This window comes from Pongo abelii, chromosome 10 (genome assembly GCF_028885655.2).
Source record: "Pongo abelii isolate AG06213 chromosome 10, NHGRI_mPonAbe1-v2.0_pri, whole genome shotgun sequence".
Lineage (NCBI taxonomy): Eukaryota > Metazoa > Chordata > Mammalia > Primates > Hominidae > Pongo > Pongo abelii.
This window is the reverse complement of record NC_071995.2, coordinates 12,397,799-12,411,017: the sequence shown is the minus strand read 5'-3', so window position 1 is coordinate 12,411,017 and position 13,219 is coordinate 12,397,799. Positions and strand designations below refer to the sequence as shown.

The 13,219-nt window shown below is 43.4% G+C and overlaps 1 protein-coding gene across 7 annotated transcripts in view; it reads right to left on the bottom strand.

Moving 5' to 3' along the window:
* Nucleotides 1-13,219, bottom strand: part of ETV6 (ETS variant transcription factor 6) — a 285,690-nt gene that overhangs the window by 129,018 nt on the left and 143,453 nt on the right. The window lies entirely within an intron of this gene.

The window sequence follows — 13,219 nt, the reverse complement described above, 5'->3', positions numbered from 1 at the left end:
GGCTGCTCTCGAGAGCTGTTCAAGATGGAGCTGGTGGCAGCTAATGGCGGGGGTGGGAGGAAGGGAGCATGAAGAAGGCTGTGAAGAAAGGTGTGGGGGGACGGATATAATCCGGCATACAGAAACCTGTCAGGATGGGATTTATTTTTGTTCTGTGAGGGAGTATAATAGGGCTTTGCCTGCACTCTCAATAGCTGTTTTGAAGTGAACCCGGCTGGTATGTCTTTAATTTGTCATTTCATTATGAAACTGTTTCCCTTCCAAGAAGCCTTCAAGTCAGGAAGCTCTGTCTGCCCACACAGGAAATTCCTTTGCTTCAACTTCCCCAAAAAGGAAATTTCCCTCAGAAGTGAGCCCAGCATATGCCTTTGAGCAGAGCTGCTTCAAGAAACTTTGGCAGCTGAGTCCTGAAAACACCCCTGGCTTTCTGCTGCTGCTGGGATGTGTGGATAAACAGTTCAGCTTTCACCCAGCAAGTGGGGACCCCACAGAAACTGACCCTGGCCCACCCCTTCCTCCCTCTTCTTCATTCTCCCGTGCCCTTGCCCTTCATCACCTCCTGCGAGCCGCCAAGAGTTTTAACCCTGCGAGAGGCAACCAGTACCTGCGGCTTTCAGGAAGAAATAAGCATACCTGCATCACACAGACGCTCACACACACCACACGACTGTCCCAGGACAGTCTCAGCGCAAGGTACCTACTCTCGTTTCCCCCTCAGTCTCATACACAAACTTGAGACTTCCAGCAGAAAGGCTGCAGCATTTCAAATGAACAGGGCACAAGAAAATAAAATGACAAATTATAGTTCCTAAAGCACGTATGTTACCAAAGTACCTTTTATCCAGGGTGGTGGTGGTTTTTTTTTTCCCATGCACGCTTTCCCACTGAGGATTTTAAGTCAAACAAGGAAGGGGGAGATATCTCAAACCACAGCCTTATAAAAATTAATCTCTCAGACATATTGTGAATGGCTAAGTGGTGAGAGCCCACAGCAGCTGTGCTGAAGTGAATAAGATACAGTATTTTATGAAGCTTCTTAGCAAAGAGGCATTAGCAGGAAACTGCCAGATTCACAGTTAAGTTTTTAATTTTCCATTTAAAATCACTTCATTAAAAAAAAAAAAGTGGTGAAAAGGAAACAATACAGAGACCTAAAGCACAAAAAGAGAGAATGGTATTGAACCTGAGACTGCATATCAAGCGGTGGGGACCAAGAGAGACGTAGATAGATGAGGATCTAAGACGGCCCTGGATTTTCACTTTGCAATTAGATTGCATTGGAATGGTAGGGGGATGGGGTCTGATCTTATTACACTATGTTTGTGCCAGGACTCTGAAAGGGATAGTATTTACCAGGAGACAGAGCAAGGGACTAGTGAGAGTCATATAGTTCACTAAAATCTGGATATATAAACCCTGAAGTTTTGGGTTGTGGTAGATGTTTTCTGTGGGGTAGCTTTACATTTTTATTTTAGTGAGTTATTCTGTTTTTCTAAAATTTGTGAAGCTTTAACCACCGTTGGATCTCAAGAGGGAACTCAACACTATTTTTCACGTTCTTAAAGCAAAGAGATTAGGCAATAGGGCTTTGGCTTCTATTGGAAGGCAAGGTGTAGGCTGGATGGACCTGTCTCCCACCTACCAGCTCTGTGACTCTGGCCAAGTTCCTTTTCCTCTTTAAGTTTGATTTTTCATCAGTAAGATGAGGATAATAAAACCCAGTTCACAGGACTGCCTAGAGGGTTAAGTGATACAATACATGTGAAAAGCGCCTACCATAAGCACTCAATAAAATGGAAGTTATTATTCCACATGGAGAACTACAAAGGATCTTTCCCCTAAATTCTGCACACCTCCTCCTTGTCACACACACATAGGCCACCCAGCTCTGGTAGCTCCTTCCCCAAGGGTCAAGATTTTCCTGACCACTTACTTCAACTCAAGACTTGGATTACCATTCCCTTTATACATCTGCAAGATCTTGGCATTATGATCAAACATGATCATCCCTGAAGTAAAGACATTTAGTGAGAATGGTTGAAAGGCTTAAGGATTCAGATTTATACTCCCAAATTCACTACTCCTGTCAAAGAAATGCAGATGACTTGCACATTCTCAAATTGCCAGTGTACTAGAGGAGACCCGACCTTCTTTGGCCAAGACTGATGCTGGCAATGTCTCGAGACCAATGGCCATGCACAGTAAGTAGCAGACTGCTCATCCTGGCCTCAGAGCTTCAGGCTCACAATGTTTTGTCCAAATCAGGAGGCCTGGATTTTCCATCTAGTTTTCCGTCTGTCTTATCCACAGAGAAGGCCAGTCCTAAGCAAAATTATAGTGCTTATTTCCAACTCTACCCACTCCCTGCTGGCCACGGTCCTTCCACTTCAAAAGATTCAAGAGATCTGATAAGCTAATTTTCATTAAGATATTAGGGACTTGAGGTATTAATTATCTCTCTCCATAACTATCTGCTGCCATAATGATTTACTTTTAAAAGTGGAGCTATGTGGAAATAATGCCTGATCCAAAAGGAATGTCTCAACAATGGAATTTCAGGCACCCTGGTCATTCATCATGGGAGATGTTTATGTTCAAAGCACTCTAAATCATTGCAACTGGGTGACCACATTCCCTGCTTAAGTATAACATTCACCCCGTTCACAGGCAACTATAAGCCCTCTGTCCTGGGTCCAAAGTAATGCTATCTGAACACTAAAGGTTTAGAAGGCAGCCACTTTCTGAATCTCAATACTCCTTTAGCAAACAAAGAAGTACCAGACATGAGAGAGCTACACAGCGTCTGCACAGTGCCAATGCTACAATACCCAGTTGTATTTCAAGTTCTTTTCCCCGATCACTGGGGTGGCAGGAATCATCACAGTAGTAGGAATAATCACAGAAGCTTTGTGAAGCAGGTATCTGGAATAACAGCTATGAGATGACCCCAATGAAAGCACATGCATGCACACACACTTGGATTCATCTGAAGTAAAAATTTTTCTCTAAGAATCAAAAGAAAAGCTTATTTTCTTTCACAAGGTCCAAAATCTATTTGATCAAAAACAAATTTCACATCTTTTTAGGTTTTTGTGGGTCTCTGAAGCTCCTCTCAGCACTTGGTCAGGGCATTCCAGTAGTTTCATTTATAACCCATGAGTCTCAAGTGAAGAAAACCTCTCTCAGCGAATTCCTACTTTTGTGTTCCTAAAAGACCTTTAATAAAACCCCAGATATCTGGGTGAATATTTGAATCATGGCCAAATTTTAAGGTCAGCAAGAGCCGCAGGAAAAATGCTTGACAGAGTTGTAAATAGGGGAACGAGAACTGTGTCTGTTCAGAGAGGGGACTTTGTGAGGTGGCTTCACTACCACCTCATAGGAGAAGTGAAAGGAGTCAGTGTAGGAGCTGAGGAGTTCAAGAACAATGGCGTGAAGGAATCAGAATGAAAAAGGAAAGCATTTTCTCCCCGACTTTGTTCACATCTAGTGGGAAGCCATGCCTAACAGAGATGAACCTTCCAACCCATCTCAATAACAGGTTCGGGAACCTGCACCACCTTAGGGTTCCTTCCTGAAGCAAGGCATGCGACGAGGAGGAGGAAGGAGAAAGAGTCATTTTATGTCCTCAAGAGGGCTGGCACCAAATCACTTACTCATATTTGCTTCTCTACAAAGAGTTCCTGATGTTGGTGACTTAAGAGCTACTTAAAGAGAAAAAATAAAACCCCTCATCAGCTTTGGTCACGAATCACTGCTGCTTTGGGCGAGTCTTTTCTCCCTAATCTTACACCCCCTTTTCACAGCCCATGGCAATGAGTAGATGATTCCAGCAACTAGTTGAGGGCCTCTATTTAGAAATACTTTCCTTGGGTGTGAGTTTTCATGCCCAGAGGATGGTATAAGTGTCACAGATTCTCTCTGCTGGCTGAGGCGGATGGAAATGTACTTTCAAGCTCAGCATCAAAGCCTTCACTTTAGAAGCTGAAAGCCTTCATTCCCTTGCCAACTGTGCTTTTTTTCTCCCATAATTAATTAATGCAGTATTAATTGTGCATGTGCTACGGAGCCGGCTAAGGGAGGATAGTGTGGCCTATCCACGCAGATCAGCTGGCTCTGTAAAGCCTAAAACCCAGTGGATACCATCTCCAGAGGGAGAAAAACGCACACTGAAATTTTTTTACAGGTTACAGGAAAGGCAAACACGCCTTGAGTTGCAGAGGGGATTCCCGCTAATCACACAGTTAGGGTCAAGAAGATAGTTAGCAGAAGCCACACCTGTGCATGTTGCATGGGGCAAAGGGCCAAGCCACAGACAATTCTCAGGCCAGAAAGGGGGCTACGAGAACAGGGGAGCAGGCCTGTGATCTGGCTGTAAGGTCCTGGGAACCAGCATAAGGCAAGAGTGGCGGGGACAGTCTCTAGAAGCCCTGCAAGGCCTACAAGCTGGCACCAGTTCTCATCCCACAAAAGCATTAACCCGATTTCAATCACAGGAACCGTAGGGAAATGCTCAACAGAACTGGGTGTTGGATTTCCCTATTTCCTTGCAGGAGGGCTTCCTCCCAAAACAATCACAGGTAAAACGAAGGACAATTTCCTGTGTCATGAAAGTACCACCATCTGCACTAAAATTTGATGTTGAGCCCTAAAAATCAAGTGAATGATCATGAAATCTGGCATGTACAGATAATGTTCCACTGCTGATACCCCTTGTGTTTCTCTTCTGGAATAAGAGAACAATGCGATGATTGAGTTGGGGAGAACTTAGGAATCATATACTCACGCCATTTCACTTTGCAGATGTGGAAACCACAGTCCTGAGAGATGGAATGAACTGCTGGGATGACCCAAGTAATCAGCCACGTAGAACCAGAGCTCAGGGAACTGACCCCTACAAGAGCATGTTCTCTGCCGTCTTACCCTGTTGTAGCATGTTCTGGCACACATGCCATGTGGGTAAACTAAGGCACCAAACGTCAGGCAATGTTTCTGAAACGTGTTGGCTTAACACAAATTATCAGGAAGTTCAGTGTTTTAAGGTGTAAACTCAGTAATACAGTCTTCATTCAATCACAGCATCTTTCCTACTGTTTAATAACCACCTGTGAGGTAGATCATCTATTTAAAAAAGATGGAAAATAATAGACAAGGAACCTCTTTTTACTTCATTTAGTTTTGTTTCTAACACTCCAGAATTTATACACATACCTGAGACTATCTGGCAGATAACAGTGTGCATACAGGATTGGATATGGAAATTTATCTTCCTTCAAGTTCAAAAGATAATTTGGTTTATAGCTCTGATTTTATCCATCTGGGCCCTCTTGTCAGTAATTTATATTATGCTTAAAAATTGAAAAAAAAATCAGCCTGTTAGCTTGGATATTCTCCTTCTAACTAACAGATAGAATGAAACAACTTTCATTTGCTCCTCAGACTTTTAAAGAGTAACAGGGTGAAGTGGAAAATAAAAGTCTGGGTTTTGGAATTAGATACGGATTCAAATTGGGGCTCCTCCACTTTCTCTTGGGCAAGTGGTTTACCTAAGCCTCAGGTATAATATCTACTGTGCAGAGTTTGTTATTATTCAGGATAATATATATGAAGCATATACATATACACACATATATACATATATATACACATACACAAATATACTTTTATATATATATATACACACACACATACATATATATAATAATAGTAGTGATCATTATTTCTTCTTCCACACAACAATGCCATAGAGATTCTCTAGAGTAGCTTTATGATCTTAAACATAGTTGACCTCAGAGTGGCTCCTAAGGAGAAACACAGGCTCCTGTGAGCTGGCAGGTAGGGTACAATGACCAAAAAACTAAAAGCTCATTTGCAAAGATGAGCTACTTCTGGAAAACAAATGGGTAATAAAATCCTAACAATGATACTTCTCAATCAGAGCTCCACAAATTGCTGGATACCCCTATAATTTTTAAATGGTGCTATTCAACACCCTAAAACTTGTTCTAGGTGCTTTTAAAAAAGTATTGTTACATCTTCCCTTACAAACCTTCACCCTCCTCAATGAACCATTTCAGTTAGTACCCCCACCCCAAAAGTAGAGAATTTAGCCTAAGCTGACCTGGTAAAATAGGGTATTCACTGCGTAGCCCTGTGCAGTCAACTTTCCCTTCTAGGTATCCAATCCTCATCCACCCCACATCTACAGTTCTTTATCCATTATCCATACCCACAATCTGCATTTCTACTACTGGAATCTTACAGCCCCATTTGAGAGCTACTGGTATCCATGATCTGCTGGAAGCAGAAATGGAGACCAATGTTGAAAGAATGGGGTTTTGTCCACACACCCAAGATGGAGGCAGTAAATATTGGGGCAGCGTGACTAATTATACTTGGGAATTTACAGTCGGCACGTGGCCAGAGCCACGGCCAGTTTAAATCTCTCAAGTCCTGCTCTACCCCTCCTTCAGAAGAGATCAGAAAAATGAACCACAAAACACTCACACATGGTACAGGCAACTGAGAATCAGAATCCACCCATGGCAACAGCAAAAGCAGCAACATCTAAACATCCCTGCTAACGTTTACCTCTGATGAAGTTGTCAAGGTCATCCTGCCAGAAACCCCAAAAGTTTGAATTACTAATGTGGTGTAACTCACGCATGAAGCAAAATGGGAGAAAATATCAGTTATTTGAGAATGGAAACTGCTGTATTTGTATATACTCAGCTCAACCAATGCTTTCTGATAATAAGAGGAGGTGAGAAGTAACTTAGAGAAGCACAGTTCAAGCCAACACACTGAACCTTTATCATACCTGCCAGAAAGTATTAGGTAGATATATGTAAGGGTGACCGTGGAGCTCATGGACAGGAACTCCTCAATCTGTGGAAGCCCATCAAAACAAGAGAAAGACCACAGACATATTGAGGGTTGGGAAAATCCAAGAGGAAGCAACAGACAGAAAAAAAGAAGAAATGGAAATAAAGTTTCTGATTTCCTGTTGTTGTTCAAGTTTCATAAAATGGACTGGTTCTCATCGTCTTTTATATTTTAAAGGGTTCTCTTAGTCTGCTACAACCTTTCAGTGTTGAGTCTAGAATAGAGCTGGGCATCTCTGGGCTCACATAAATAACGCAGAGCACCAGGTAGGGACAACCCATTGTCAACAGTTTCCAAACGTCTACTTCAGAACTCCGAGGAAAGGGGGAACCCGTGACACTAATGAGGGGCCGTGCCATCTTCATCCTCCCCTCCCCATCCCCCACAGCGAAACCAGGGCCACTTTGTCAGAGCTGACGCTGGAGGAACTGCCTTAAATGTACACAGAGCTCACTGCATGAAATGTGAAGTGAAAGAAAAGGTCAGTAAACCTCTGGTTATATATTTTTTTCTTTTAAAAAAAAAAGACATCTATAAATAGCTGCATTTATTGAAGCTGCTTCCTTATCAGGAAGCATGGAGCTAGGAATTAACGTCTGCCTGCATCGGAAATTCTTTCAGACAGCAAACCCAAAAAGGAAATTTCCCTTCCAAAGCATCCTGGCTGTTCTGCTGTGGGCTGTTTTTGCTCTTCAAGCTGTTTGAAGCAGCTAACCAGGGCCCTTGTACAGCCACATGTGCCGCGGGGAAAGTAGAAAGCTTCAAGCACTTGAATGTAAAAAGTGAAGGCACCCAAAAGAAGGCTTAAGGGGGAACAAAGTAGAAAATGCTAGTGGCTGGTCGGCTTTGTTAGAAGTCATTACTGCTTTGTAAGACACTGAAGAGAATTAAATCTCTTCTCCTTGTCCTTGTTTCAACTCTGCTGGTGATATCACTGCACGTCACGGGCAGCTGTGAGGAGAGGCCATTTTTGGAACACTGATGTGATAGCAAAGGACAGGGGAGGACTTGATAGGTATCAGAAGAGTGGGGAAGGCTGAAGAAGGAGACTCGCAGATTCAGGCGAGACTGGGAAGAAAGTTCCAGACTGAGGGAGAGACGTGTGGGTAGGAAAAGGTCCTGGGATGCAGTGCCCTAGAGCAAAACTGAGCCCCTGGAAATCACAGGGGATCGTTTGAAAGCAAAGCTTATTTCCATTGTGACTTAGGAAGATTAGTCTCAATAACACACAGACAGAACCCTAGGTCCTTTCTTTAATGAAACACACAGACAACGACATGCCTGCTTCCCTTGGCTCCTGCATGGGGAAGCCACCTCCTCAACAGGCTATTCACCGTAACCGTAAACAGAAATGGAGCTTTGGTGAGCTACCTGGCCACTGTAGGCCAGGCACTATGCCAGGTGCTACACATAAATGAGCTCTGATACTTCTAAGAAGCCCTCATTAGTAGGTGTCGTTAGAAACTTGAGTCTCAGAGAGGTTAAATCATCTCTCTAATAGAAAGAGCCAACCCTGAAATTCAAGTCTATTCACGTCTATCCGGACCCAAGCCCTTTCTATTACCATGGTTTTTTATTTGGAGACTTCCAAAAGCAGTGAGACCCTGCTCCTAGAAGGGCACCCCCAGCAAATTGCTGGGGAATTGGGTACTGGATTGAGCCCACTCTCAGAGCTGGCCCATCAGGGCCTACAGGACCAGCCCTGGCATTCTGGTTGCAGGGAGAAATTCAACTCTAACCTGAGCTCACAAGAGAACAAACGGGGAGGCAGCAGGGCTGGTGAACAAAACCAGAATAAACTATCCACAGGGACAGGCTGTTATCCTGATGCCTCTCCCTCATCCTATTGAGAGGGAGAAGCCAGTCTGCTGGGGATTCAGCACAACTTCATGATTAGGTGGCATCACTAGAACCACACCTGTCCCAGTCCCTGCACCTGTGGCCGCCCAGACTTCAGCGGTCAGCAGTGACTCTACTTTCAAGTCCATGAAACTCTTTATGTCATTATGTTTTCTCCTAAAAAAGCTGAAAGGTGGTTTCAAGAAGTAGAAATCACATTCGGCCTTTCACATGCTGTGTGAACCTGGACAATCCAGTTGACCTATCGGAGACACGGTCAGCTCATCAAACAGAATCAATAGCACCTACTTCAAGGACTGCTGTACAGTTAAGTAAGACAATAAGTATGAGCGCATCTTGTTATGTATAAAAATATAAGATAATAACAATGATCATGTTCAGCTCCCTATTTTGCCTCTTTTTTTGGGGGGGAACAAACATAATGTGAAAGCATGTAAAATTGTTGCTCTACCCAATTAGAAAAGAGAGGCACTGCATCCCTTCTCACTATGCTGGTTCTAATATAGCTGTGCCTGTCACGTGGCTGTCTTAAACTCAGTTACTCTGCTGAGAAGGCAAAACAGCCGAGTGGGTGAGCAGCGAGGTAACGTTTCCAAAGGAAGGCATTAAATTAAATTATTAAACACACACAAGCAGGAGTAGTAATACAAGAATTTTGAAAGATTCACAAGGAAAGGAAAGAGAGCCAAGGGACTATTTCTGGTGTTCTGACTCCAGAAAACACCGAGCGGCTATTATGGCTATTTATTAACCTGCAACATCATAAACCCTAACCCTATTAAATATGATGAATAAGTCCTAGGTTCTGATTTTTAAATATCATTCACAGGGATTTTAGGCCAAACGGACACTGCAAAATGCAAAGTCTGAGGGCAAATGGCGCAATGTCAACTAAATGTGAAATGATCGTGTTGAAAAGAAATTTAAAATAACGACATTTAATTATTTAAATTCTGCCCCATCAATCTGAACTATACTTATATCGTTATCATAAGGCGGGGGCTGAGCATTACTGTCTGAGGCCCAGTGTTTCATAAGGTAAGCCTCTGCCAATGAGCAGGCTGGCAGCACCTCATGAGGTGCTTTAACTGCCCCCTTCAGCAGCCACTCCCCCATGAGTTTAGAAAAAGGGCGGCCTTTGGGTAGACAAATCAGAAAATGTCCCTCCCTTGCGAGACTACAAGTCCCCTGGTGAGAACTGGGCAAAGGTATCCTTTGCTCCCAGCAACAGCCCTTCTCTGCGTAGAGTCAAGAGTGATCTTGCCTGGGCACCCTTGGGGGTCCTTGGTCTTTCAAGTGTTTTCAAGCTACAATGAAAGGCTTATGTTCCTTTAAAGAATGGAACTTTTTTTTTTTCCCCACCTGTCTACTGTAATTGTACTTCGGCTCTTCTACCCTCAAGCTTCAAAAAAAATTCAGTACCCTTTATGGAAGAAGAGGAAGAAGAAGAAAAAGTGATGCCCTTTCTATCCTCTCAACAAACATACTTGTGTTTGCTCTCCCGGTAAGCAGAGGAGTTCTGCTGTAGGACTGTTGAAGGGCACTGTCCTGGTAATCTGGGCAGTGAGTCAGAGCAGAATGGCATGGTCTGGCCTTTTTTCCCTGGGCTCTCCTCTTGCACTCTGCCCAGGCTGCTTTGCCAGTCCTTTTCAAGTCCTCCCTAATCAGCACTTAACACTTTACTCCATTTATCACTTTGCTTTTATCACTGGCAAATAAAAGGAAAAGGCATCAGTCTCTACTTCTCAATAACTTGCTAATTTATCATGCTGTGTCTTCAGTTTGGGTCTAGCTCTGTGTTTGCAGAACAAAATGGTGAGAAACTCTCTGTATGAGAACCTTAAATAATATCATCTCTGCTCCTCTTTACCCCCACCCACAAGAATATATGTTGATTTAAGAATGAAAGAAGAGAAAGGAAGAATTAAGGGAGAGGATTTATCTGGTAATCAATGGAAAATGGTGAAAAGAACCCACTTCGAGGCATACCAATCTGATGAGTATCTCCTTAAAATAAGCAGCTAAAAGTGCCTTGGACTTAGCAATACCATAAATGTCCCGCTGTTGTCTTGGCTTTGAGATTCTTCCCCGTACTTTCCATGAGCATTCCACTGGGAATTGTCTGGAATCCCAGATTAAAACAGCAATAACCCAATTCCCTGGTTAGAATATTTATTTTCTTTTAGGTTTGGAAACTCAGCTGGGATGCATCTTTAAGTGTGTGGCACAGCTTCAGTCATCGTAGGGGCTATATGCTCCTCTCAGACAGGATGACAAGCAGCGGAACCCTGAAACAGGAGCGGGAGGACAGAAGCTCAGCCTCATTTGGAAAGTCCCAGCTGAGGGCAAACAGCAAGAGCCTGGGAACCTCCACTTCCAGAGGATTCAATACAGATGTCAGAACCAATGGTGTCACAATAGGTCTCATGCAGATTACCAAGGAGAGGTATATAAAGTTTAGACTGCCATAGAGTAGCCATTCGGGCAAAATCATTACCATAACCTGAATCCATAGTCTAACTACTGATGAAATAGCAAGGTTTCCAGGAATGTGCTGCAGTTCTATATTTTACAGCTGTCTACGTGGGGATCCATCCATCCTTCGAAGGGTGATACGCAAACCATTCAGCAACAGATAGAACAGACAGAACAGCAATTAGAATAGATTCCAGCCATAAACCAACACTACGGCCACATCAGTGAACACTGGCTAAGTGTCAACCCTGAATTCATTCGTCCATCCATCCATCCAAAAAATATTTACTAAACACATACTTTTTGGTGGTATAGTGGATATAAGATCCTAGGCTCTGGAGTCAGCCAGAACTGAGTTTGAGTCTTGACTCTATCTCTTACTGGTTCCGTGATCGACCTTGAAAAATTACTTAAATTGTCTAAGCCCTTATGTGTGACACGGAGATAGAAAGAAGACCTACCTTACAGGTATTGTGAGAATGAATTAAAAGAATTCCTGTAAAGGACTTCACACAGTGTCTGCTACAGGGTAATCCCGTGATAAATATTAGCTATTATGGTTGTGTGCTAGGCACACAGAAGGCGCTACCAAAATGCTGGTAAGCAGCACAGGCACGGCTCAATAAGGAAACTGTCTACTCAAGAAAAAATTCAAGTGTTAGTATGGAAGAAACAATTCAAAGCAAGGAGAATGATGCCTCAGATAAGAATCATAGTATTTTAAAGTTAGGAAGGCTGTTAAACATTTTCTTGTCCACACACAGTATTGTATGCTAGGAGAACTGAGTTAAATTACCCACAGTCGAACAGCAGAACTAGCTAAAAGTTAAGATCTCCTCACCTCCAGTTCGGTGTGTTTGTTTGCTTTCTTATTTGTTTTGTCAGGATAACATCTCATGGAAGATAGTTAAGGAGCTTCCATATGTCAAGGCATCCAGAAGTGAACCAGGAGCGAGGGCCTCCTTGGGGGATGTTGCAATATACAGGAATAAAACGTTATGAAAGAACTCTCAGCCTGTTTGTGATGAGTGTTTGATACTTTTTTTTTTCTCTGTGCTAGAATTTAAGTTCCACAAGAGCAGGGGAGTTTTTTCTGCTTTGTTCATTTCTGCACCCCCAGGACACAGAAGAGTGCCGGGCACAGCAGAGGCAATCAATAACTATTTGTGAGATGAATAAATGAATGAATTAGGTAGCAGAAGTGTTCTGCCTGCGTGGCATGAGTATGTTCCATCCTGAGGCGAATATTTCTGAAGTGAATATATCGGTCACAGGATGACTTCTGGAGGAAAATTTCCTATCACTTGGCTGCTGTTTCTTTTCCAGTTGTGTCTGCTCCCATGGTGCCATAACATTCCAGTTTCCTAAGAACACTGATATTCCCAGCCATGACCCTGGCACCTTTACAGTTCAAACCTCCTTAAAAGTAGAGGAAAAGATGGTAGAGTAGGGCTGTGTCCTTTACTTCCCTGCCCAAATGAAGCAGAAATGTCTTGACCATAGTAGACAGCAACTTCGTAAATACTGATGGACGCAGCAAGCTGCAGGAGGGAAAGGATTCTCATGTCCCCAACTCCTTGCAAACATCCCAGCAACCGTCTGCCCTGTGGGGCAGAAGGCATAAGCCAGCAGTGTTCCCCCAGGAGCCCCCATATCACAGTCATCTGATTCCCTGAATTACCAGAGAGAGAAAGGAAGAACCTGCATCCTCTGTCTCCCGTTCTCCGCATTAAGAAAGCAACCTTCTGAGGAGGGTGGAACAGGAGGAGAAGAACCTGGGAGCATCACCCTGCTGGAGAGAGATGGTGAGCAAGACTGTGCCACCATTTAAGTCACTGGAAGGGCCAAGGTGACCCCAAGTGTCCTCTATAAGCTAGTCTTGTGCCCTCAGGATAACATTCAAGGCAGAGAAGCTGGCATTTTCTTGGACACTGTAAAGAGGGCGGGAGTAAGGTGATTCAGTCTCTCCAGCTGCCCCAATCCTGTTTTATCACCTGAG